At 38.8% G+C, this 27755-nt stretch overlaps 1 pseudogene; it reads right to left on the reverse strand.

The window, feature by feature from the left end:
• Nucleotides 1–19157: 19157 nt before the first annotated feature.
• Nucleotides 19158–19251, reverse strand: LOC130025857 (uncharacterized; annotated as a pseudogene).
• Between the last annotated feature and the right edge of the window lie 8504 nt (nucleotides 19252–27755).

Raw genomic sequence — 27755 nt, forward strand, 5'->3', positions numbered from 1 at the left:
TCACTTGCTTCTCTTTCACTATTTGCGTATAGGAATGCCATGGATTTTTGGGTATTGATTTTATAGCCTGCCACTTTACTATACAATCCTATTGTTTCTAGGAGTTTCTTGGTAGAGGTTTTAGGGTTCTCTAAGTATAGTATCATGTCATCTGCGAATAGTGAGAGCTTAATTTCTTCTTTCCCTGTCTGGATGCCCTTAATATCTTTTTCTTGCCTAATTGCTATTGCAAGTACTTCCAGTACTATATTGAACAGTAGTGGAGAGAGTGGGCATCCTTGTCTCGTCCCTGACCTTAGGGGGAAGGGTCTCAGTTTTTCCCCATTGAGGATGATGTTTGCTGTAAGTCTGTGGTAGATGGCTTTAACTCTATTGAGGAAAGTCCCCTCTATCCCCATTTTGGCAAGTTTTTTCATCATGAATGGGTGCTGTATCTTGTCAAAAGCTTTCTCTGCGTCTATTGATATGATCATATGATTTTTATCTTTTCTTTTGTTGATATGATGGATTATGTTGATTGATTTCCAAATGTTGAACCATCCTTGCATCCCTGGGATGAATCCCACTTGGTCATGATGTATGATCTTTTTGATGACTTGTTGTATTCTATTGGCTATCATTTTATTGAGAATCTTCGCATCCGTGTTCATCAGGGATATGGGCCTGCAGTTTTCTTTTCTTGTGGTGTCTTTGTTTCCTTTTGGTGTTAGAGAGATATGGGCTTCATAGAAGCTGTTAGGGAGAGTTTCTGTTTTTTCAATTTCCTGGAAAAGCTTGAGAATAATTGGCAATAGGTCCTCTTTAAATGTTTTCGCTAGTAAATCCGTCTGGGCCTGGACTTTTGTTTTTGGGAAGACATTTGATTACAGTTTCAATTTCCTTGATGTGAATTGGTCTATTCAGGTACTCTATATCTTCTTGATTCAGCTTTGGGAGATGGTAGAAATCCAGGAATTTATCCATTTCTTCCAGGTTCTCGTGTTTCATGGCATAGAGACTTTCAAAGTAGTCTCTGATGATCTCTTGAATTTCTTTAGTTTCTGTTGTGATATCCCCATTCTTATTTCTGATTCGATTTATTAGGGTTCTCTCTCTCTGTTTCTTTGTGAGTGTTGCTAGTGGTTTATCTATCTTATTTATTTTCTCGAAGAACCAGCTCTTGGTTTCATTGATCTTTCGGATTGTTTCTTTGTTTTCCATGTCGTTGATTTCTGCTCTAAGTTTTATGATCTCTTTCCTTCTGCCTGATTTAGGCTCTTTCTGTTGATCCTTTTCTAAGGTCTTGAGCTGTGAGGTCAAATTGTTTATGTGCATCGTTTCTATCGACTTAAGATAGGCTTGCAGAGCTATAAATTTTCCCCTTAATACAGCTTTCGCTGCATCCCATAAGTTCTGGTAGTTTGTGTCTTCAATCTCATTTGTTTCCAGGTATCTTTTGATTTCATCCTTGACTTCGTTCCTGACCCACTCATTGTTCAGCATCGAGTTGTTTAATTTCCAGGTGTTTGATTTGGTTCTCCGTGTCTGTGTGTGATTCACTTCTATCCTCGGGGCATCATGGTCTGAAAAGATGGCTGATACTATTTCTATCTTCTTGATTCTGCTGAGGTATGTTTTATGTCCTAGCACATGATCTATTTTGGAAAATGTTCCGTGCGCGCTGGAGAAGAATGTGTATTCTTTCTTTTTGGGGTGTAAAGCCCTGTATAAGTCCATAAGCCCTTTCTCTTCTATTACTTCTTTCAAAGCCAGTAATTCCTTGCTGGGTTTTGTTCTTGTTGATCTATCCAGAGGTGATAAAGCGATGTTGAAGTCTCCAAGTACTATTGTGTTGGTAGTGATGTCCTCCTTAAAATCTGTTAGCAGTTGTTTTAAATATTTAGCTGTTCCCTCATTAGGTGCGTATACATTTAAGAGTGTGGTTTCTTCCTGTTGTACGTATCCCTTGAAGAAGAGAAAATAGCCTTCACTGTCCCTTCTAATCTTTTTCATGGTGAAATTAATGTTGTCGGATACTAGTATGGCCACCCCAGCTTTTTTGAAGGGGCTGTTTGCTTGCAGGATTGTTTTCCATCCTTTGACTTTGAGTCTGTGTTTTTTCTGGCTGTTGAGATGAGTTTCTTGTAGGCAGCAGAATGTTGGGTTCTGTCTCTGTATCCATTTTGCCACTCTGTGTCTCTTAACTGGTGAATTTAGACCGTTGACAATGAGAGAGAGAATGGTTATGGGGTTTTGTGTCATGTTTCTGTGCGGGTGTGTTGTGGTTGTAGGGTTTGTCTTTTCTTATAGTAGCCCCTTTAGGCCTTGCTTTAGGTTTGGTTTTGAGTCTATGAAGTTCCTGAGCTGCTGTTTATCTATAAAATAGTGTACTGTTCCTTCGATTTTGAGGGAGAGTTTAGCCGGGTAGAGTATTCTTGGGGAAGCATTCATTTCCGTGAGTTTTTTGACTATATCTCGCCACTGCCTTCGGGCTTGTAGGGTTTCCTCTGATAGGTCTGTTGTGAATCTAAGGGAGGCTCCTTTGTATGTGATTTCCTTCTTTGTTCTTGCTGCTTGCAGTACTGTGTCTCTATCAGCAGTATCGATCATTCTAAGTATGATATGTCTTGGAGTGTTTTTGTTGGGGTCTCTTTTAGCTGGCACCCTTCGGGCTCCTTGAACCTGAATGGCTGCATTGTGCAGCTCTGGGAAGTTTTTAACAATGATTTGTTTGACGGTGTTTTTTTGTGTAATTTTTTGGTGTAATTTGTCGATTTTTTCTGTGGTGTTACTGGCTGTCTGTCTGACTGTTTCATTGAGTTGATTGAACATCTTGATGACTTCGTACCTGAATTCTATGTCAGAGAGGTCCCTTAGGTGAGCTGTATTGACAGAATGGTCTAGATTGTATTGGTTGTTCTCCCCTTGTGTTGGAGATTTTCTTTGTTTTTTCATATTGCTGAGTAGGTTGGGCTACTAGATTCCCTGGGGACTAGGTTCCTTAGTGTGGGGAAAAAACCTTCGGCCGGAAATTAAGCCACGCCCACCTTTGAGGCCACGCCCACTTTTGAGGAGGCTCTGCCCCCCAAGCTTACAGCAACTCATCGCGAGAAATGGTTAAGGTTCTCAAGGAGGTCCAGCCCCCAAATAACCAAATACCAGCCTCCTAGTCTGGAATCGACTTCTCTCTGTCTGCTCAACCCATCACAGAATTGAGTTATCAAGGTGAGTAAAACGGAGAGAAGGGAAAGAAAATTCAAAAATTGGGGTCAAAAAAGAGGAAAACTGTTCGTAGACAGGTAGTATTCATATACACTGAGATTTTTAAATTAAAAAAAATTCAGTTCATGTTTACTCCCCTCACACATTTTACAGCATGTTATTTTCACACTCAATATAAGAGCTCCTAATGGAGATTGGAAGTTATGATAGTATAATGGACATCTAAGTTACTTATAATGAAACGTCAGGAGCAGAGAAAAAAATAGCGCATTTTTTCCCTTATTATTTCATTTTTTAAATTTTTATTAGTTAACCTCATGAAGGACAGTTGTAGACTTACAAATTGTTGTGATTCGATTTCATTTATACAATGATGGAGTACTTATCCCTCCACCATTGCCCATTCTCCAGCACTACGGTTCCCAGTATTTCTCCCACCACCCATACCCCCTATCCCACTCAGCCTCTGTGGCAGGGAATGCCACATTTTTCACTGTTCTATTTCAGCAGTCCTCCAGAATTACCACACTAAAAGTAAAATACATGTCTTAAACTAGTATTTTGTTATTTTCTTAAGAAGTTTCAGAACTCTAATTGTAATGGTACCACGTTAACTTTCCCTTCCATAAATGAACAGCAAGGTTCAGAATACACTTGTGGTTCAGAGATTCTGACTCAAATCATGAAACCTAGAATCTGTACCCCAGCACAAATATCATGATGAAGTAGTGCTTCATTCATACTCTTATTCTATGATATTAACGCCCTGTTATTTGTGCATGAAAGTGAATAAATTGACAGTACAATACATTACAAAGCTAAGCTCTGTATGGCACTTATTAGTTTAAAAATCTATAATTAATTTTTTAAAAAAACCTTTTGTTTGGAGGACATTGAATCTGTGTCATAGACCGAAGTGCTCAGGGATTACTCCTGGATCTGTGCTGGGGATCACTTCTGAAGATGCTTAGGAGATCATAAGTGATACTGAAGATCAAATTGAGGTCAGATGTGCGCAGGGCCATTGCCTTAACAAATGTAATATTGCTCTTCCCACGTCTCTTATTTTTCAAGTTAGTTTACACAGAAATTCTTTCAAATACAAAGAAAACCAAAAAACAAGAGCAACACATGACAAACAGTAAGAACTACAACATTTACCTCCAATCTTTGAGCACAGGACTTGTCCAGTATCCAAAGAATACCCAGTAATAATCCATTGCCTATTGCTGGTAGGTTCACAGTTGTTGCACCACTAGTTTTGTGGACTGAATATCTCATTTCGCAGGCACTGATTTCTTCCTTGGTTCCTTTTTAGTGATGAATTTCCTGGGGATGGAGACTTCCCTGCCATCGCAACCTTCAGGTCAGATATTTGGTCTGACACAAATTTCTGAATTGCCCACATCTTGCAGTAGCAGGATTCAAAGACCTGAGAGTAATCCACCACCTGAACTTCGGGAAAGTTCCCATAATATCTCCAGCCCAAAGTCACCTGCGCTGAACCCAACTCCAACTCAGGAACAAAAAGTTAAGAATTTTGATCAGATGAAAACTGGGCTTTCAAAACCTCTGGAGACCTACCAGATCCCAGTAGACTTAGATCAATGCAAAGATCTGCAGGTAATGAACACCACTGACACCATCACTCTGAAGCAGGTGCAAGAAAATTCAAGTGGCACCAATGGGACCTCCGATACAAAATGGAAGAACAAAAAGGAGGCTTCTGAAACTCTTTAGGGAGAAACCAAGGCCAAAATCCAGCCAAATGTCCGAGACTGCTTGCTAGGGAGAGCGGGGATTTTTCGTAATGCTGCAGTCAGTGATAGGTGTCCTTTGACCACGGCCAAAACTAACAGCAAACTTCACAAAGCTGCCTCCAGCAGGATCAGCAAGAAAAAGAGGCATGGGCAGCAGAAGACAAAAAACACCAGAGAAAACTCTAAGAAAGCTAACGAGTGTAAGCAGCCAGGGAATAAGGTCAAGGCAGAAGAAAAGCCCACCATTTTCAAGATGAAATGCAAGAAAAGTCAACGTGAGTTTTTCCAAGAGACAATTAAAAAGCCCTGCCGCTATCTAGGCATACATGTGCTGGATTCTTTCCAAGTGTTTCATGCTCTGGGGAAGAAGAAGTGATCCAAAACCTGGACTCTCTTCCTCCCAGGTCCTGAGTAGCTCAAAGAATCCTAAAGATGTCAAGCCATCCTCAGCTGTCAAGCCATGGCTAGGTGCTACAGGGGATGGAAAAGGCCTTGAGAAAATTCAGGTCAAAGCACAAAAACCAAGTAGCAGTGCTGAAAAACGCTCATCTCAATCCCAGTCTGAGCAGCCACCTCCTGGGAAGGTCAAATTGGTACCTTGCCTTTTCTTAATATGGAGAGTCCCCAAGCTCCACCTGTTCCTCAGAGACGACAATATGTGGTCTCACATCGTCCAGCTGCAGCTTACCATGCCAAGCCTGGCTCTACCAATGCAGCTCAGCCAACTGCTACCAATTCTTCCTGGTCAACCACTGCATTTTTGTCGTTCTGCCAAACTTGCTCAGTCCATTTCAACCAACCCATTTCGACCAGGTTTGCAGAACCCTAGTAGCCAGCCTATTCGTCACCCCACAGCTTCTAGACCTGCTCCCTACAACAGCAGCTGGCATTTCCCTCCAACTGGAACCTCCTCCACTCTTTGTGTGGAAGCGTCAGTCACCAACCAAACGTCAGAGTCAGTTTCTCCTCCAAAACCTCCGTTTCCAACTGATTCCATGGAGAAAGTCCAATGTTCCGAAGCCAGTCATGTCAAAGCCCATCACCAATGAGCAGAGACCAGAGAGTGAGACTATGAAAAGGAAGGCTCAGCAGGAGATTGAGAACGCTGTCAAACACACCTCTTTTGGTGTAAGTGCATAACTTTATTGAGAGGGAAAAAGAGATGGACATCTCTTTCTACTATGGCTACGTAATGGGAGTAGCTGGAATGGTAGGTTGCACTCGAGGTACCAGATGGTTTTCCTAGGCAAACAATGACATGCCATACACCTTTTATTTATTCTAATATATTTTTTCAAATTAAAGAGAAGCATCATAGTTAATTGGTTGTTAATAAAAGTTATGAATTTTGAGATGCTGTCAACTGTGGTTGTTTTTGGGAGTGGCTGGGTGTTGAAGGATGGGATGGGAAAGAATGGGAAGTTAGATATAGGAAAAAGGGTGAATAGACAAGACTCTACGCAATACAAACTTGGTCCAGGGTTATAAAACCCATCAGATGAGAAATTGCATGGGCCTTATGAAGAGTGTGGTAGGGTCAGAGGAAGAGTATAGCCTACAGGGCATTTGCTCTGCAAACAAGAAAGACTCAGTTCATTTCTTGCATTCTTTTATGGTCCCCAGAGACCCACCAGATCTGATACTTGAGCACAAAGTCAGGAGTAACACCAGAGCACAATCAAGTATGCCCCATACCTGGTTTCCTCCACAAGAAATTGGGAGAAGTGGAACGGTCTGCAGTTTTTGGTTAAACGAATAATTTTGGAATAGGCTGAGGAAGGCAGATGAGTCTAAGATGACCAGAAGAAAAGTAAAAATTCTTCCATGGAGGCTGTGTTTACGCCTCATGGCCACTTTTCAAAAATAACCAAATTTGAGACACATCACTAAAAGGTTTTTGTGGTCTATCCATAAATGATGCCTGGGGAATAAACCTACCAGATGAGTGATCAACGCCCTCAGAGTCATTCAAGGATGACTCTTAACAGGGACAAAACCAAGAGAACAATTGAAGCATGAAGCCTGAAGATCAGCTCCTGGGAGATGCAAGGATAAGTCACCATGTCCTCGGGCCCTCTGTTCAGCACCCCTAGCTGCAACATTTCACTTATTCCCAGCAATATTCAGAGTTGCTGTTACGGTGACACTTCACTAGTGTGTTTTCACAATGCGGTCCATTGCCTCTGTAAGTCTTTGGATTTGTAAACTTCCCAAGGTAGCCAAGCCAGTCATCAGGAAATTTCTGGTGGGGGGGAGCTCAAATTATATTAGATTGAGGGGCTGGTCCTTGTTCTTCCATTGTCCCTGGTTCCTGTAGCCTGCTCTAAACATCGCTGTTAACTGCAGCTCACACAAGAACCAACGTTATAAATGGCTTTGGGGCTGCGTAACCGGAAGTACCAGACTAAGACATGCGCACTAGGTCACCACTTCAAAAGCAGTAGGTACCGGTTCTCCTTCAGCCTGGAAGGTGGTGGAGGAAAGAGATGGCCCTAGGAGACTCAATGGGGTGATGGATGAATGGGAAGGAAACCGGGACGGGTAGAGAACTGGACAGCTGGTGATCATCATGGGATAGTTGGTGGATGTTTTTCAAATGAGTTAAAATATTATTTGTAAATAAGATTCAAAACAAAAATACGAAAATAAGATACGTTCCAAAGAACAAGTTACATAGAAGACCGAGAGAGCTGAAAGGGCTGGCATTCGTTCTGGAGCTTTGAATCATTCCATTTACTATATATGTTACTTTCACATCACTTAGCTGTGGAGAGGAATAGTGAGAAACAAAATGACACCAGAAAAGCAAACTGGATTACCACCTTCAAAAAAAGCCAGGTGGAAGGTGTTCACATGGATCCCAAGTGCAAATATATGTTAACAGGAACATATTTTTAACTAACTCTGTTTCGTACCAGTAAATACTTTGTTGAAAATGGGGGGAAATGAACGCTGTTTCTGACTGACCTGACACTAACCAGTCAATAGATTTTCCCAGGAAAGGGTAGTTGACTGGCTGGGAACAGAAAAACGTGAAAAGTGTTTTGCTACCTTTAATGTATGGCTAGAGGAAAATGATCCCAGTCAACTCTCAAAACTAACAAGCTTCAACTCCCTTGAAAGAAAGTTGTATTAACTGAGGAAAAAATGCTGGGAGAAAAGTCTGAAATGATGGGAAAAGAGACAATAAGTGCAAAAGGAAGGACTTGAAATTTGGCGAAAACAAAGCTTGAAACAACAAGATCTGTTGGGAACATGATTTACTGGGAATGGGATCTGAGGAGGAGAAGAGTAATATCAGGGATTTGAACAAGGAAAATCCAAGTTAAGGAAGACTTAGCTAGCTGACTACTCAATGGACAACATGGTTCCAAGAATACCAGAACTTACAAAGGAATTTACTTTAATTTTCTTTCTTTTATATGGTCAATTACAACATGTATACTTTGCCTTCTTAAAACACAATTTGGAGTGTTCATTTCTTTCTCAATATTCTGTTCATTTGTGTAAGCATCTTAAATAACTGCTGGATAACAGAATTATTTTATCAGACTTATTATTTACTTTAATGTTTAGTTGAGATTACTGAAAACTAGGTCTAAAGTGAAGTTTGTCTTGATTGGTACAAGTAGAGAAGGGAGGACTAGGGCTGGAATTAGAGATTATAGGGTACCACATTTAGTTCCTAATAAAACAAGTAAAGCACAGTGTCCCAAATAGACTATTGAAAAAGATATTCATGCCAATTTAACCTGTAAATTCAGCCTTTTCTATATTTAATTAAAAATGAAAGAATGTTCCTATATTTGGTCTTTGAAAGACATTCCAGGTTGGTTAAGGAAACAAACACTGCCTATGAAATCATAGCAACATAACGATAAAAACCTGATTACTACTTAAATTTACAAGAATGTCAGTGCTAAGAATTATTTCCCTGGATTTCCTTAGTGCACATGATAGTCATATGAATACACCTGTGTGAATATATCGCTGGTATCTAATTTAGAGAATAGATATATAGAGATTAGATCACATAGCTGAGTGTGATCTCAACTTTTCTACACACTCCCATGCCCCACACACCCAAAGACTTGTACTAATCCTTATAGATCCATGACTTTTCCTCCTTCCCTCTCCCAGAGTCTTTTAAAATTTCTTTTCAAGTACTAATGTGATGCGCTTTAGAAAATGTTGAGTTAAACTTAATTGTTGTCATTTAGCTTTTAGATAGAGAACCAAGACAATCTTATTAAAAGAGTATTTTTGTATTCTTTGAAAATGGTAATAAGAACATTATTCCTGAGTCCATCAATAGACATTAGATAAAGAATTTTGTGAGGAATTCCCTGGACAAATCAATACTCGAAGAAATAAATGACTTCTCTGAATGAGGATTAACTGGGACATTTCAAAGTATCAATCAGAAAATCAAAGCTGAATCATAGCATGCTATAGCTAAAAATGATCTTGATTTAATCTAGTCAACACCATTACATTTTTTCTTATACCAGCTGATAGCACTTTTAATTTTTTAGTTTTTGTTTATTTACTTTTATTAGTGAAAAACCATGAGGTACAGTTGTAGACTTACATACCTTTGTACTTGGGTTTCAGTTTTACAAGAATCAAGTACCCATCTCTCCACCAGTGCCCATTCTCCACCACCAAGGAACCCAGTGACCCTCCCACTCCCCATCTCCCCTACTTTGCCCCAACTCAGGGCATTCACTTTTGCTTTTACTTTGTTTTAGGGTGTTGTGGTTTGCAATGGAGGTCAATACCATTATATTTTCAAAGAAGAACATAGGCCCCTATATGTTCAAGCACTACTACTGTCCTGCGGTTCTTCCCACCATGTAACCTGCTCCAAGACAGCCCTTTGGAAATATGCTGGGAAGTACAACTGAATGCTCCATTCCTCACACTGACCTGGAAGACTCTTGTTGATTCTCAACCACATCAACTATTTCATTTGTTCCCTGATATCACCTCCTGTCCTTTATTTTTTTAAAAAATATTGATTTGTTTCTGGAATATAAAGAAAAAAATTAAATGTACCAATAAACAAAAGCAAAATCAAACCTTTACACTGACATCAAAATCGTCCTAATAGGAGGGGAAGTAAATGACTGAAATGGGTAGGGGAGTGTTGTTAGTTGGTTGTGGACAGTAGCTGGATATTTGACAGTGCATGGAGTATGAATACACAGTTCCAGAGATCAGGAACTCTGTACTTGAAGCGAATACAGTTTGTAAATTTGTCATCACAATTATATGTCTATATGAAATTTATCTACATATGATTTGTGCCTTCCTTGCATGTATGTGTTATGCATTCCTTTTTTATGGCCTCAGAAATGCATCTGAGGGGACTCAGAAAATTAGTTGAGCACCAAGTATGGGGAGAGAAGTAGTAAATAATTGGAGGAGGAAGAAATATGAGTTGGAGCTTAAGAGCCGTGTAAGAGGAATATATAGATATATATGTGTGTGTAAATACACATATATATGTATAAATATATATATGGGCTGGAGCCATAGCACAATGGGTAAGACGTTTGCCTTACACGTAGCCAACCTGGGTTCGATTGCTCTCCTCCTCTCAGAGAGCCCGGCAAGCTACTGAGAGTAACCCTCCCTCATGGCAAAGCCTGGCAAGCTACCTGTGAAGTATTCGACATGCCAAGAACAATAACAACAAATCTCACCATAGGGACGTTTCTGGTGCCTGCTCGAGCAAATCAGTGGACAATGGGAGGACAGTGCTACAGTGCTATGGTTAATTCAAACGTTGTTTATGTAAAATATGAAAGAATCAAATAAATATTCTCTAAAGCTGATTACACCTATTAAATAAATATAACTTTAAATAGTGTTTAGAAATGAAGTTGAAGAATTTTAAGGCTATGGAAAGATATTGACAATATATCAAGAAACACATGGATTTTTGAGGAGGAAGAACACGTAGCAGTTGTCCTTTCTTAAGGTTATTATTTTTGGCATTTATAGAATATGCTTTCCCTGAGTTTTTGTTAATAGATTCCGTTTTTTAGAAAGCATCATAATAAATTATATTTTTTAAAAAAATTTAAAAAAGCTCTGTTAGTGAGTGGATTCTTTATGTTTGGAACCTGGGAAGTATTTTCCTATGTAATTTACATTAAACATGATATTTACAACAGAAATACCATCTGTACTACCATTCACAATAGCCAGAAGAAACTATGGTATACCTACACAATTGAATACTACACAGTTGGCAGGAAACTGACATCATGAAATTTGCTTATAAATGGATGTACAGGGAAGAATATCATGCTCAATGAAATCAGTCAGAAGAAAAGGGGTATACTGATTGGACTACCCCATTTTTTGGATATAAAAAACCAGAATGTGAGACTAATACCCAAGGATAGAAGAAACACAGGCCAGGAGAATTGGTCAATGGTTGGACGCTTGCCACAAGTGCTGAAGGAGAGCATTTGGAATAAAGAAGGGACCGCTATGACAATGATAGTTGGAAGTGATTACTCTGGGTGAGAACTGAGTCCTGAAAGTAGGTAAAGGAATAAACGTGAGAACCTCTCCCTCTCTGTATTACAATCCATAATGCCCAAAGGATGTGTGTGTGTGTGTGTGTGTGTGAGAGAGAGAGAGAGAGAGAGAGAGAGAGAGAGAGAGAGAGAGGTGCCTGCCATAGTGTAGAGACAGCGGGCTCTCAGGTGGGGTTTGGGGTTAGGAGAGGGAGTGGTGGGAGAGAAACTGGGGACATTAGCAATGGAAATGTATACTAGTGGATGTTAGGTGTTAAAATATCCTATGATTGAAACTGAATCATGAAAAGTTTGTAATATGTGTCTCCTGCAGATTCAATACAAAAACCTGATATTTAGATTCTACCACCATGACTAACCTATGAATTTGCTGAAATTTATTTTTATCACTTTGGCTGGGCTCATTGCATGGATGTCTGTGTGGTAAAACTTTTTCATTTTATGCGGACTGAAAAGACAAAAATCATAGGGTTGGGACTTCTGGGGGAAGGAGAGAAGAGCACAAAACATGCTGTTGACCACACCTCAGCAGGGTCACCTAACTTGCGTGATGCAGACCTCCTTCACTGATTTCTTCTGTTGTAATGTGGAAAAATGCAAATATTTGCAGGCTGACAAGAGGTTGTCTCCTCCAGTTCTCACTATTTTCTTTTCGATCAGAATTGTTTAAAGATTATTTGAAAAAATTGGAGCTTAATGATTTGTTCTCATATATTTCCCCTACATGGTGTCAGTGGGCATTGATCCAGGAAGGCCAGCATGAAAAAGTTGAGGTGTATGTCTTAACCACCAATGCCAACACTACTGTAAGTATGGAATCCAAAGTACAATAGTAAAAATTGAAAATGTGTTTGTCAAGGAAATCGGTGGGAATGCAGGGAGAAATGGGTAATTTGTTGGTGGAGGGATGCAGACACTGGTGGTGTGATTAGAATTGGAATATTGTATGACAAATCTCCAATATAAATGACTTTGAAAATCAAAATTGCCTAAATTTAAAAAAAAGGAGAAGTCAACTTATGTCTATATTTCAAGAAGGCTTGCCTTGGCAAATTTTGGCAGGGAGACCATAGTTGGTAGAGAGAGGGAGAAAGAAAGGGAGAGTTGACTGTTGGGAAGAGAAGCCTGGATATCATGGAAGAGATGAAAGCTGATCTTAGAAGATTTGGAGCCATCAGAGTTTAGAGAGTTAAATGGTGAGAACATTGCAGTTTAGATACTTAAATAGTGAGATTGGTTTCAGTCATCAGCACTGTATACATAGAAAGAGTTCAAAGACCTCACAGATATTCAGGCTGTAATAACTAACAAGGGGAGTGTTTTTTCCCTGAAGCACTGTGTAAGGATAATATATTGCCAGGAAGAATGATAAGAAGTTGGTTCTCTTTTTCACAGATTAATACATTAGAGATGAAAACTTTTATACAAAGGAATCTATGATCTTGTCCTGTTGCTCTGTTTTTTTGTCATCATTCCATTCTCCCCCATGACCCTACCTAATCAGGGCTCTCCACATTTCTCAGCAGTGTCACCACATAGCCTCAGAGCATGTGTTAACTGCAGGTAGCTCACAGCTCTCATGTTTGCCCCCCATCCAAGCCAGAGCCATCCTTCTGAAACCAAGGATATTTGCTGAAGGCCCGTTCTTCCTTGAAGTGTCAGTCATGGTTTACCTCTTCTTAATCATTGTGTTTACAAATTTAGATGTATGTCACTATACTAGTGACAGGGATTTTCCAAACTATGGAAAGCATAAACATTTCCAATTCCCCCACGAATTTTGGGCTAGTTATTTTCTAACAACTGCATATAATTTTTGATAATTAGGAAACAGAACTGAAGTAAAAACAGAGACATTTGTCAATTTGGTGCCATGACTAATCAGTCTTAGTATAAGTATATATTTCTAGAAAAAAAATATGCAGAAGAAAATGAGTTGGTTGCTAGCAAAGAATGCCAAACCTCTGCCAAGAAATCCTTTGAAAATAAAAATTCTGACTATGGACTGAACATGATTGCAATTTAATGCCTCTTTTGCAGACCACAACACCCAAAAGGAGAGAGAGAACAAAAGGGAATGCCCTGCCACAGAGGCAGGGTGGGACGCGGGGGATTGGTGTGGGAGGGATACTGGAATACATGGTGGTGGAAAATGGGCACTGGCGGAAGAATGGGCATTTGATCATTGTATAATCAAAACCCAAGCACAAAAATTTGTAAATGTACAACTGTACATCATGGTGTTTCACTAATAAAAATTTAAAAAAATAAAATAAAATAAAATAAAAATTGTTTCGTCTGCCAGAGATCCGCAGATGGGAACCTGAGTGAAGGCAAAAGATTAAATTGGTTGACTTTTATTTTTTGTTGAGTATATTAATTTGATTTTGGAGTCAATTTATATGAGAGTTCATCAAGACACAGAAATTTTTAGCGCTTCTCTTGTTTAAAAGTATAGTGATACACCATATCTCTATCTCACATTCTTTTTATTTCTGATAGTTTGACACAAAAGATACATCATAATCATAGATAAATGTAAATTGTTTAAATACTTTTTTGATTATGTAAAATTACCTTATAGAATTACATTATAGAATTTCATAAAATTTAGGATTATGCAGAATCAACTTGCATGTATCATATTACACTCACTACTGAAAGGCCTACTCTGTCATTCACCATTGTTCAGTTTTTCCACTTTGATAACACCATTCCATCTGGTAAGTAAATAGTCTCATAATACTAAAGTTTGTTTTTATTGCTTTGTAAAGATCAAAATTATGTAATTTTCAACATTGGATGAAACTAGAGGATATCATGCATGTAAAGTTAGCCTTAAGGAAAGGAACAGATACAGAGAGATTTTTCTCATATGTGGGATGTAAAGACACACAGCAAGGTAGCAACAAAGGTTCTAGAGCAATGTAAGGGGAGAACTGATCCACACAATTGGGTCAGGGGATTAGGAGGGAGGGATTCTGGGGGATTGGGGGAGAGGGAGGGTTTGTTCTTTGAGAGAATGAGGAGTGTCATGTTGGAATTATGTGTATGAGAAACCATTGTTAATTGAATTATAAATCATAGAATATAAATAATGTTTTAGACGTTTGTCTGTCTCATTTTATTCGTTTAATTTGTTTTCTCCATATTCCACATATGCCTGAATTTGTAGGATGCCTATCTTTCTCTACCTGGTTTTTGTCACTAAACATAATTTCCTCATGTTATACATTTTATATACAAATAATAAGAAGATTTCACTTCATACAACTGAGTAGTATTCCATTGCTTTACCACCTTTCATTTTCAAAATTTGTGGTTTAAAAGATACAAGTATTTGTTTTAACAATGCTCTGGGGTTTTAAAAATTTTAGTTTAGTGAAATACAATATATTTTACTGAAAAACCCTTAGAAACTTGTGAAACAGTTGTAGGGTGGAATAGAATATATGTTCCAGCGAGAACAGTCATTTAACAAAACAAGCAAAGAGAGACATAGAGAAAGGAAGCAAGGTATTTCTTCAAGGGAGAACACAAGCTTGAGGAACAAGCCCACTCTGGTAGTTTAGGAATAAGAACTTGGATTGGTATGAACTTAACTTGTGCACTTTAGGGGAGAAACTGAGTGAAACTATTAGAAGTACTTTCAGGATCATGATACACTGGAGTCTGCACTTGGAGTGAGGAGGGTAGAGAGTTCTTTGGGGAGACCGGACTATAGAGAACAGTAATATTATAACACGAATGATAGTATCTTACCGTGGGATTCCAAAAAAATCTTTAAGAGTGGCGTCAGAAATGATAACATTCTTAGGTATTTGGGTTTCCTGTGGAAACAACGGGAAAGCTGAGTTTATGCTCTGGATGCCTACGCCTGAAACAAGGTCAACAATTCATGAATGAAAAATTTCAAGTTAGATGGATCAAGGATTCTGATCCCAGTGGAAGGCTAGCTTTCGGGTGTACAATTTCTACTGATGGCCTGATGTAGGTTCTGATCCTGGGATACGTAACAGAAAGGAGTAGTGACAGGTATCCTCAGAAGTGAAGCCTCTGAGACAGAATTCATTCATGCCAACTTATGGGTTATCAATGTTTGCTCATGGCTGCTACCATTATAACATGCCATTCAATGGTTCTGTGGTTTCAATTTACTGTGTCAATGTAAAGATGAAGTTTCCAAATGGAAGGTAAAAATTTGAGGCCCTCAAGATGATGAATTATGGGGAGGGGGGAGCTGGAGCGATAGTACAGCAGGTAGGGAATTTGCCTTGCACACGGCATACCCAGGTTAGATTCCCAGCATCCTGTATGGTCCCCCCAAGCACCGTGAGGAGTAATTCCTGAGTGCAGAGCCAGGAGTAACCACTGTGCATTGCCACGTGTGACCCAAGAACGCAAAGAATGATGATCTGGGATTGATCCTTAGCTTTGCAAACGGCATTATTTTTTAATTTTTAATTTTTTTCTTTCTTTCTTCCTTGCTTGCTTGCTTTTTTGTTTTTTGGGTCGCACCTGGCTATGTATAGTGGTTATTTTTTATTTTTAAAAAAACTTATAATATTTCCTTTTTACCTGTGGTTTAAAAGTAAATCTAAAATATTTTAGAATAAATATATGTAAAGAAGATTAAAATTCACGGGAACTATTTAGTGTTGTTAATGATACAGGAGTCAGAATTTTGAGGTTAATTGTATGGGTATTGCATAAATAATTTTTCCCCATTATGTGGGCTGTCTTTCGATCATGGTCACCATTTTTTCTGAGTTGCAGAAACTTCTTAGTTTAATGTAGTCTCATTTGTTTATCTTCACTTCCTCTTCCTTGGTCAGTGGTGTTTCATTCTAGAAGGTTCCCTTAGCTTTAATGTCATGAAGGTATCTTCCCACATTTTTCTCCATATATCTTAAGAATTCAGGTATGATAGTGAGGTCTTTAATACATTTGATCTGACTTTGTGCCTGGCACTATAAAGAGGTCTGAGTTCATTTTTTTTTGCATATTGCTGTCCAGTTTTCCCAGCACCAGTTGCTAAAAATTCTTCCTAGCTCAACTTCATATTTCTTGAGCCTGTAAGAAAGATTAGGTAATAATAATCTGAGGGCCAGCGTCAGGATATTTGATTATATTCCATTGATCTGAGGTCTGTCTTTATCTGAATATCATGGTATTTTGATTACTAAAACTTTGTAGTAGGGTTTGAAGTTGGGGGAGGTGTTCCCTTCTTCTTTTTACCAAAGATTGCTTTAGCTCTTCATGGGAGTTTATGGTTTTGTATGAGTTTCAAGAGTGTTTAATCGATTTATTTGAAAAATGTTATGGGTATCCTTATAGAAAGTGCATTAAATCTTTATAGAGCTTTGGGGTGTATTGCCATTTTGACAGTGTTAAACCTCTCAATCCATGAGCATGGAATGTGATTCCATTTCCTCATATACTCTCTTATTTCGTGAAGTAGTGTTTTGTAGTTTTTTTTTTGTTTTGGTATAGTTCCTTAACCTTTTTAGTTGATTCTAGTATACTCTATTTTCTGAGGTATTATTGTGAATGGGATTTTTTCCTCTGTCTCTTTTTTCCCTTTCATTATTAATATATTGGAAAGCCACGTAGTACCAGATATTGATTTTGTAATATGCTACTTTACTAAACAAATCTATTGTTCCCAGGAGCTTTTTTGTAGATTCTTTGGGATTTTATTAGTATAGTATCATGTCATTTCCAAATAATAAAAGCTTGAGTGCTTCCTTTTTTATATGGATGCCCTTGATATCTTTTTTTTTTTTTACCAAAATCATATGGCAAGTACTTTAAGTACTATGTTGAATAGGAGTGGTGTGAGTGGGTAACTTGTTTTGTGCCTGATTGTATTCTAGAATTCTATTTCATTGATTTCTGCTCCAAGCCTTTGGTTTTTCCCCGTTGAGAATAATACTTGCTGTGGTTTGTGGTAATTTGCTTTGACTATATTGAGGAAAGTACTTTCAACTCCCATTTTGTTGAGAGTTTTTCATCATGAATGGGTGCTGGATCTCATCAAATGCTTTATCTACATATATTGATATGATCATATGACTATCTTTATTTTATTGAGATGGTGTATTCTGTTGATTGACTAGAGAATGTTAAGCCATCCTTGCATCCCCAAGCTAAACCTACTTGGTCATAGTGTGTGATATTTTGTTGAGTTTCTGGATTCTCTTTGCTGGTATTTTCTTGAAAATCTTTGTATCTGTATTCATCAAGGAAATAGGTCTGTAATTTTCTTTTTTTGTGGTGTCTCTATCGATTTGAGTATTAGGGTGATCTTTGCCTCATAGAAACTATTTATCGGAGTATTTCTGTTTCTTCAATTTCCTGGAAAATCTTAAAAATGTTGGAAGCAGTTCCTCTTTAAAGGTTTGAAATAGTTCACTATTGAATCCATCTGGGCCATGGATTCTGTTTGCAGGGATACTTTTGACCATCATTTCAATTTCCTTGGTAGTGATAGGTTCAAGTATTCCAAATCTTCTTGGTTCAGACTTGGGAGGTAATTGGAATCCAATAATTTATCAATTTTTTCATGATTCTCTCATTTCCTGCTGCAAAGATTCTCAAAATAATCTCTGATGATCCTATGGATTTCTGTACTTTCTATTAGGACACCCCCCTTTGCATTTCTGATTCGATTTATTAGAATTCTTTCTCTTTGTTTCTTTGAGAGGCTTCTCATGGTTTATTGATCTTATTTATTTTCTCAAAGAACCAGCTTTTGCTTTTATTGGTCTTTTGGATTGTATTTTGGGATTCTAGTTCTTTGATGTCTGGTACAAGTTTTATTATTTCCTTCCTCCAGCCTAGTTTGGACTACTTTTGTTGGTTATTTTGCAAAATCTTGAGCTATAATTTATTCTTGTAGGCCCTTTCTTTCTTCCTGATGAATTCTGGCAGATCTATAATCGTTCCTCATAACACTGCTCTTGCTTTGTCCCACAAGTTATGGTAGCTCGTGTCCTCATTCTCATTTGTTTCTGCAAACTTTTTATTTCCTCTTTTATATCTTCTCTAAGCCAATGGTTGTTCATTACTTCCCTTAAAGAAAATATTTCCTTGCTGAGCTTCAGTCTGTTTGATCTATGGAGAAGTGACAATGAAGTGTTGAAATCTCCTTCTAGTATTGTGTTGCTATCAATGTTTTTCTATAAGTCAATTAGGAGTTGTTTTTAAGTGTTTTGCTGGTCTGTCATTAGGATCATATACATTAAGGAGGGTGAGTTCTTTCTGATGTACATTTCCCATGACCACTAAGAAATGACCTTCACTGTCTCTGATAACCTTTAGCCTGAAGTCCATGTGTTCTGATACTAGTATGGCCACTCCAGCTTTGTGGAGGTGATATTTTCTTGAAAACTTGTTTCCCAGACTTTTACTTTTAGCCCATGTGTGCTTTGATTGTTCAGACGTGTTTCTTGCAGGCAGCAGAATGTTGCTTTCAGTTTTCTAATTCATCTTCCCATTCTGTGCCTCTGAATTGGCACATTTAGTCCATTGACATTGAGAGAGATTGTTGTGATGGGGATTTGTGCTCTCTTTATGTAGAATTTTTGTACTTGCCGGAATTGTCTTAGCTTAAAGTAGACCTGTTCATTCTTCTTGCAACAAAAATATGGAATGCTTTACAAGTTTGCATATCATCTCTGTGCAAGGACCATGCTCATCATTTTATCATTTCAATTTTAGTATATGTGTTAAACTTAGTAGGAGTTAATTTTTCCATATTTTTCTCTTCTTATTACTTTAAGTGTTGTCCTTCCTCACTCCTATGGCAGACAATGATACCTAATCAAGGAATGTATTTCAAAGCAGCATGAATAAATAGATTTAGAAATTTAATGTCCCAGAAAGAAAAATATGGTTTTTACCATATTAATCTTTTACCATACCCTAGGCATCAGTTTTACAAAATAATTCTTTTGGAAGATGGGATATGAGTTTGTTTAATGTCGTTCCCTGAAACCTTAATTAAGACCATTAAACTAGAGCCTTTTGCTGTTCTCACCTCAGTCCCGTGTACATCTCCAGGAAAAGTTGGATGGTGTTGTCTGCACTTTGACCACCTTGAATGTATGTAGGATTTTTCTCCTGAAGGATGAGGTGAGAAGCATATTGATGATTTCATTCCACCTTATTACAAGTTCAACTTGAATGGAAGGTGAGGCTCATGTGGCTCCTATAAAGGACAGAACAAAGGGTCTCAGTGATGTTTAATGGCCAACTCATATTAACAATATAGATGACTCATAGTAACCTGTGTGCATCTTTGTGTATAGTGAGTTTCATATCTACGGATAGTGATTCTCATTCGTGACACATGGGCAAAACGGATCTGTAATTAAAAATCTAGTTCTCTGAGCAGAGTGGGGTCTCTGACGTGATTGAAAGAGTTTGTAGTAATTTATTACTAAGCACATAAGTATTTTCAATGATGTGTACTTTTCGATCTAAAATTAATTCCAAATATGTCTAAAACAACAGTCTCCTGACCTCGCACCTGGCTTTCCTCACTGGGGCCCCTTGGAGATGGCGGGGTGAGATTCCCTCACCACCCTGAGCAGAGCCCCGGCAGCTGAAGACTTCTGAAACCAGCCATAGGTAAGCTTAAGACCACTCTTCCCAAGGTTGAAGGAGCCTCATGCATGAAGGAACTGGAAGAGGAACCCAAATGTGCGGGACCAGGGCATGAGATCTCCATGGCTGCTCAGATCAAGACTGTGCCCCCTCCTTCCAAATCCCCCATCTTCTAGTAATTAAGTGTTACAACCACGAACTACCCCTGGATCCATGTAATGCCATCAATAGCCAACATCCAGATACTGGGTCTTATTTAGAAGACAGCAACTCTGATTGTCCAGTTCTCACTCTCAGAGAACCTGGTAGGCTTCTGCGAGTATCTTGCCCGCATGGTGGAGTCTTTGTTTCTGGTCACTGTTTCTTTTGAGGTACAGAAGCTGCTTAATTTAAGATAGTTCCCTTTGTTTATCTCTGTTTTCAGTTGCTTGGAAAGTGGTGTGTTATATTTGAAGACACCTTTAGCTTCAATGTTGTGGAGGGATTTGCCGACCTTGTCATCACTGTACCTGAGGGATTCTGGTGTGATGTTGAGGACTTTGACCTATTTTTATCTGACTTTTGTGCATGGTGTTAGGTAGAGGTCTGAGCCATATTTTTTTTGTATGCAGCTGTCCAGTTTTTTCTGCACCATTTGTTTAAAAGGACTCTCTTGAAACACTTCACATTTCTTGCTCCCTTATCAAAGATTAGATGATTATATATTTGAGGGTATGTGTCAGTATATTCAATCCTTTTCCATTGGTCTGCAGCTGAGCCTTTGTTTCAGTCCCATGCTATTCTCATTATTATCGTTTGTAGTAGAGTTTGAGGTTGGGGAAGGTGATGCCTCCATTGTCTTTTCCCCAAGAATTGCTTTAGCTATTCGTGTGCGTTTGTTGTTCCATGTGAATTTCAGGAGTGCTTGATCAATTTCTTTGAAGAATGTCATTGGTATCCTTATAGGGATCAAGTTGAATTTTTACAATAGTTCTTGGAGAATTGTCATTTTGACAATGTTAATTCTCCCATTCCATATGCAGTATATATGTTTCCGTTTCCTCGTGTCCTTTTTAATTTCATATTGTATAGGTACTTTACCTCCTTAGTTAAGCTTATTCCAAGGTTCTTGATTTTCTGAGGCACGATTATGAATGGGATTGCTTTTTCATGTCACTTTCTTCTCTCTCATTATTTGCATATAAAAAAGCCATAGAATTTTCGGTATTGAGTTTATAACCTGCGATTTTACTATAAAAGTCTATTGCCTCTAAGAGTTTTTTCGTAGAGATTTTAGTATTCTCTAAATATTGTATGATATCTTCTGTGAATAGTGAGAGATTATTTCTACCTTTCATACATGAAAAACCATTAATATCTTTTTCTTATCTATTTTCTCTTCGAAGTACTTCCAGTACTACATTGAACAGAAGTGCCAAAATGAATTTTTACTTAGCACATTCTGTCTGTAAATTTCTATGCTAAGAACGGTGGAAGAAACAGTGATATCTATGTAATATACAAGTAAATTATGAAGACAGATAATTTAAAAGAATTTCTTTGTATAAATTTCCAAAATGTGTAGCTTTTATTAAATATATTAAGAATAAATCGTAGGTCTTGATTATACCATGAAGATTGTTTTCATGTTAGAAGTTACCCTTCCAAAATACAATAAAGAGACACATTTTGAAAATGTTGATTATTCTTTCATTCATTCAATGAATATTTGTTAGTCTGGTTGTGCAGTGCCTGCAAGAAGTCAACCTGTACCCTCAGGTTAGTGCATCAACAGTCTAATGGTGTCTTCATGCTTCCTGATAACCTCAAATGGCCACTGTGCCTCTGGCTGGCTCGCAACAACTCAGGACTACGTTTCCCGAGAAATTAAACTCCCGAAAGGTATGTGGGAGCCATGTTAACAAACCACCCCAGGCTCAGCTATACAAGCTAATGGATTGGTCTTGTTTCAGAGACCCATAGACAAATCTGGAAGATATCAACAGCCACAGTTAACCTTGGACCTGCAAAAGGCTGAGGACACTAGGGTAAATCAGAGGGAGGTAGGTTAGTTTGCTGCCCACCCAACCAGAACCCAGTGCAGCCACTTCCTCCCGCAATCCAAAATCGCCACCATGCCCTCCTCTGGTTTCCATAGTCTCAGGATGGCTCTCACTGAAATATAACAGCTGAAAATTCGGATATGCGGGTTTTGTGACTGAAATCTCCAGGCTTTCTCTGGGCAGGATGGGCATCCCACTCCCACTGCCCTGTACTTCTGGAAGCCTCAGCAGTCATTTCGATACCTCAAAGCTACTGAACCTTACCTTCCTGATAAAAATGCTAAGTTCCTTGAACAAACATGATGACCTCTTAGTACCTGTATGAGACCCTTAATGCACAAAATAAAAAGGAAACAAAGGGAAAGAATTAAAGATCCTGCCATAGAGACAGGCTGGGGGTGGGGGTAGTTTGTTGGGGTATGGTTTTAGGGAACCAGGAATATTGGTTTTGGGAAATGTACACTAGAGGAAGGATGGAAGTTGGATCGTTGTATGACTGGAAGCAAATTATGAATTGATTTGTAATGGTCTATATCACAGATATTCAATAAAACATTAAAAATACTGATGGAACTTTAAAACCCAGCATAACTATTTTTGTGTTCTCTGTAGGAAAAAAAATGTTACTCACCTGTGTGCCAATAGCTTGTAGAAAGCTAAACCCAAAGATATATCAATGACTGTCTTTGGCATGAATACTGTAATTGCAGCTATGTTAGGTTTTAGAATCAGGTCATGGACAAGACGTCAAGAGGAGCAGTGGCAAAGTGCATCAATGTTGAATGGATAATGTTTCAGGAGCTTGCAAGGGAGATGTGAACCTTTGGCATGAGAAAAGGGAAGAAACAGAAGAGTGAAGTACTAATAAGTATCATGAGAAAAATGCAAGGGAGGACATTTCCTGGCAAGTGTCACACTCTGTTGAGCTTTTGGTGAGGATAAGTTTTAGAAAGTATCTTTCCCATTTAGTGGTAAAAAGGTTACTTTGATGGGTATATTTAAAATTTACTTTAACGATTAGAATCACTAAGAGATACACAGTTACAAAGTTGCTCATAATTGAGTTTCAGTCATCTAATGTTCTAGAACCTTTCCAGTATATTGGGGCATTTTTGAAGGAATATCCCTGGTGCGAAGACTAGGGCATCTGAATCTTAACACATTTCACCAAATATATGATCTGTACTCACATGATTTACACTGTCTCCCCTGCTCTTTGATTTATGTTTTCATGCAATATTTCCTTGTGAAACTCACCTCAAGTGAGGCTCCCTATTTAAGACAAGTACATGTTTCTGGGGCATTACATATTTTTTGGTTGCTGGGAGAGTCTGTAAAGCAATGCTCAGGAGGTGTGGGGGCCCTACAGATAATTCTCAGAAAACGTAGTCATGGTGCTTGGGCTCCTCCTTTGTTATACAGCCTTTGATACTCTGGCAATCATGTGGCGCTGGGAGTCAAATTGAGTGCATGTGAGACAAGTTCCATAAGCACTACACTATCTCCTGCGGCCCTGGGTATTAGATTTATGTCAGCATTCTGAGGTCCTCCCTTTTGTCAGAAAGCAGAGACTTGTGCAGGAGAAAGTGGAAGAGACTTTAGGGTTTAGCTAGGTTGACTGAGGGGCTGGTGATACCATTAAGATTGGAACATACAGTAAAAATAAAACAAGAGCCCAGTGCCTTTTTCCGCGGAACTCGACACCCTCCACAGGGGTACACCTGCGGGGAACACCTGCAGCAGCTCCTTGGGACTGTCCATCACCTAATCAGCGCCTCCCCTCCAGGTGGGTAGGGGGAGCACAAGCCAGGTTCACCACTCCTCACCCCCAGCTCCCCGGGTTTTCCTGCAGAACTGGACACCCTCCAGAAGGGGACACCTGAGGCAGCTCAGGGGAAGTTATAGAGTTATAGAGAGGACAAAGGGGGAATACACAAGACTCTAAGAAAGATAAACTTGGTACAGGGTTATAAACCCATAAGAGGAGAAATTGCATGGGCCTGATGAAGAGTGGGGTAGAGTCAGAGGAACAGTATTGCTGACAGGGCATTTTCTCTGAAAGCAAGAAGGACCCAATTCAATTCTTGCGATCCTTTATGGTCCTCAGAGAACCGCCAGATGTGAAACTTGAGCGCAGAGCCAGGAGTAAGACCAGAGCACAGTCAAGTATGCCCCATCCCTGGCGTCCTCCAAAAAAAAATGGGAGAAATGGCACAGTCTGGGGATTAGAATTAAAAGAAAAAATTCGGAATAGGCTAAAGAAGGAAGATGAGTCAAAGGTGACCGGAAATAACGTTAAAATTCTTTCATGGAGTCTGTGTTTATGCCTCATGGCCACTTTTGGAAAATAACGAAATTTGAGACACATCTCTAAAAGGTTCGGGTGGTCTAATCATAAATGATGGCTGGGGGTTGTGAACACATAGACTGGGCAATGAACCTTCCAGATGAGTGGTCAACGGCCTCAGAGTCATTCAAGGATGACTCTTAACAGGGACCAAGCCAAGAGAACTGTTGCAGCATAAAGCCTGAAGATGAGCTCCTGGGAGATGCAAAGATAAGTCACCATGTCCTCTGGCCCTCTGTTCAGCACCCCTAGCTGCACCATTTCCCTTATTCCCAACAATATTCAGAGTCGCTGTCACAGTGACACTTTGCTAGCTAGTATCAACAATGAGGTCCATTGCCTCTGTAAGTCTTTGCATTTGTAAACTCCCCGCTGTGGGAAAGCCTGCTTTCAGGCAATGGCATCTGGACCTTTCTGGCAGGGGGAGCTCAAATTACATTACCTTGAGGGGCTGCTCTGTGGTCTTCCATGGTCCCTGGTGCCTGTAGCCTTCTCTAAACATCGCTGTTAACTGCAGCTCACACAAGAACCAAGGTTATCAGTGTCGTTGGGGCTGCCTTGGGGGATGTACTGGACTAAGACATGCGCACTAGGTCACCGCGACCAAAGCAGTTTGTACCGCTTAACCTTGAGCCTGGAAGGTGGTGGTGGAAAGAGATGGTCCTGGGAGAGTTAATGGGGTGATGGATGGATGGCAAGGAAACCGGGAAAGGTAGGGAAATAGACAGCTGGTGATCATCATAGGAGAGTTGGTAGATGTGTTTTAATTACGTTAATATGTTTTTCAGAAATGTTAAGCAAAACAAACATATGAAAACAAGATAGGTTCCAAAGAACAGGTTACATATAAGACCGAGATAGCTGAAAGGGCTGGCATTCCTTCTGGAGCTTTCAATCATACCATTTACTAAAGTTGGTATTTTCACGTTACTTAGCTGTGGAGAGGAATAATGAGAAAGAGAATGCCACCAGAAAAGCAAACTGGATGACCACCTTTCATAAAAGCCAGGTGAAAGGTGTTCACATGGATCCCAAAAGCAAGTGGGTTAACAGGAACATATATTTAATTAAGTCTGCTTGGTACCAGTAACTACTTTTTTGGAAATGGAGGAAAACGAATACAGTTTCTGACAGACTTGAGAATAAACTGCTAACAAATTTTCCCAGGAAAGGGTAGTTGACTGGCTGGGAACAGAAAACCTTGAAAAGTGTTTTGCTACCTTTCATGTATGGCTAAAGGAAAATGATCCCAGTAAACTCTCAAAATTAACAAGCTTCAACTCCCTTGAAGGAAAGTTGTATACAATGTGGAAAAAATGCTGGGAGAAAAGTCTGAAATGATGGGAAAAGAGACAATAAGTGCAAAAGGAAGGACTTGACATTTGGGTTCCTCTGAAAACAAAGCTTGAAACAACAAGATCTGGTGAGCACATGATTTACTGGGAATGGGATCTGAGAGGAAAATAGTGATATCAGGGATGTGAACAAGGAACATCCAAATTAAGGAAGACTTAATTAGCTGATTACACCATGGGCAACATGGTTCCAAGACTACCAGAACTTACCAAGGAATTTACTTTAATTTTCTTTCTTTTATATGGTCAATTACAACATGTATTCTTTGCATAATTCAATGACAGTTTGGAGTGTTCATTTCTTTCTCAATATTCTTTTCACTTGTGTAAGCATCTTAAACACCTGCTGAATAACAGAATTATTTTATCAGACTTACTGTTTACTATAATATTTAGTTGAGATTATTGAAAACTAGGTCTAAAATGAAGTTTGTTTTGATTAGTAGAAGTAGAATAGCGAGAACTAGGGATGGAATTAGTGATTATAGGGTACCACATTCAGTTCCTAATTAAACAAGTAAAAGACAGTGTCCAAAATAGACTATTGAAAAAGACGTCCATCCTTATTTAACATGGAAATTTAACATATTTTATATTAAATTAAAAATTAAGTAATATTCCTGTATTTGGTCTTTTAAAGACATTCAAGTTTGGTTAAGGAATCAAACACTGCCAATGAAATCATAAAAACGTAATCATAAAATCCTGATTACTACTTAAGTGTCCAAGGATGTCAGTGCTAAGAATTATTTCCGTTGATCTCACTAGTGCATATGATAGGCATATGAATACATCTGTGTGAATAAATAATTGGTATCTAATTTAGAGTCTCACCATACATGGTTGTGGGTATTGTGAAATAGTTATATATATTTTCATAATTTTGCAATAACATCTCTGGGTGTGAATCCTTGAATCATAAATACCTTTTCGTATGTTCCAGCACTAGCAATTCCCACATTAATTACTATATATATGACCTCCTAAGGAGTCATTTGCATTTTTCACTTTGTTTTAGTCCTTCTCTCTCTATTTTCAAATGTGAGTTATCTGTATCAAATCAAGGTGCATGTATTTGGTGTGGCAGTTTTAATCTTTATGAGTGATTTATATTTTATTCATTTATTTTTTAATTGAATCACCATAAGATGGGCCATTACAAAGCTATTTTATGAAATTTACTTTTTAATCCTCTCAGTTAAGCCAGGGTAAATCTCTTACTCGGGAAATTCAGAATTTCCATATTTCAAGTGAATCAAAACTGATTTTTTTGTATGTTTTTTATTTTTTATTATTTTTTTGATAGAAACAGGACCACCAAATAATGGGTGTTGGGAGGATCCTCCCAGGATGCATGCTGTTCTTTCAAGAAGCCAGAGAGACGTCTTCAGGCAGGAAGAGCAGCTCAGCAGCAGGGTCTCTTGGATTGTTTTGATGCATTCTTATTTCAGAAATTGATTTAGGGTTTCTTACCAATCTGAAAATGGCTTGGGATTTAAAATGAAGGTCACATAAAGAACTGAGTGCTGAACGGAGGAAAAGGATAAGCATGATAATCTTTCAGTACCTGTATTGCAAACCATAATGTGCAAAAGGAAAGAATGGGGGGGGGCAGTAGAAAGAGACAGACAGCGAGACATACAGACACAGAGACAGACAGAGAGAGAGAGAGATAGAGAGAGTCAAAGAGAGAAGAAAAGAGTCTGCCATAGAGCACAGAGGCTGGCTGGGGGTGGGTGGCAGGAGGGAAAATGGGGACATTAGTGGTTGGAAATGTACACTGTCATGAAGGAATGGGTGTTGGAACACTATGATGGAAACTCAATCACAACTTTGTAGCTGTGTACCTGTGTAATTGTGCATTTAATTTAAAAATTTTAAGGAAA

Source organism: Sorex fumeus, unplaced genomic scaffold (assembly GCF_029834395.1).
Source record: "Sorex fumeus unplaced genomic scaffold, SorFum_2.1 ptg000032l, whole genome shotgun sequence".
Lineage (NCBI taxonomy): Eukaryota > Metazoa > Chordata > Mammalia > Eulipotyphla > Soricidae > Sorex > Sorex fumeus.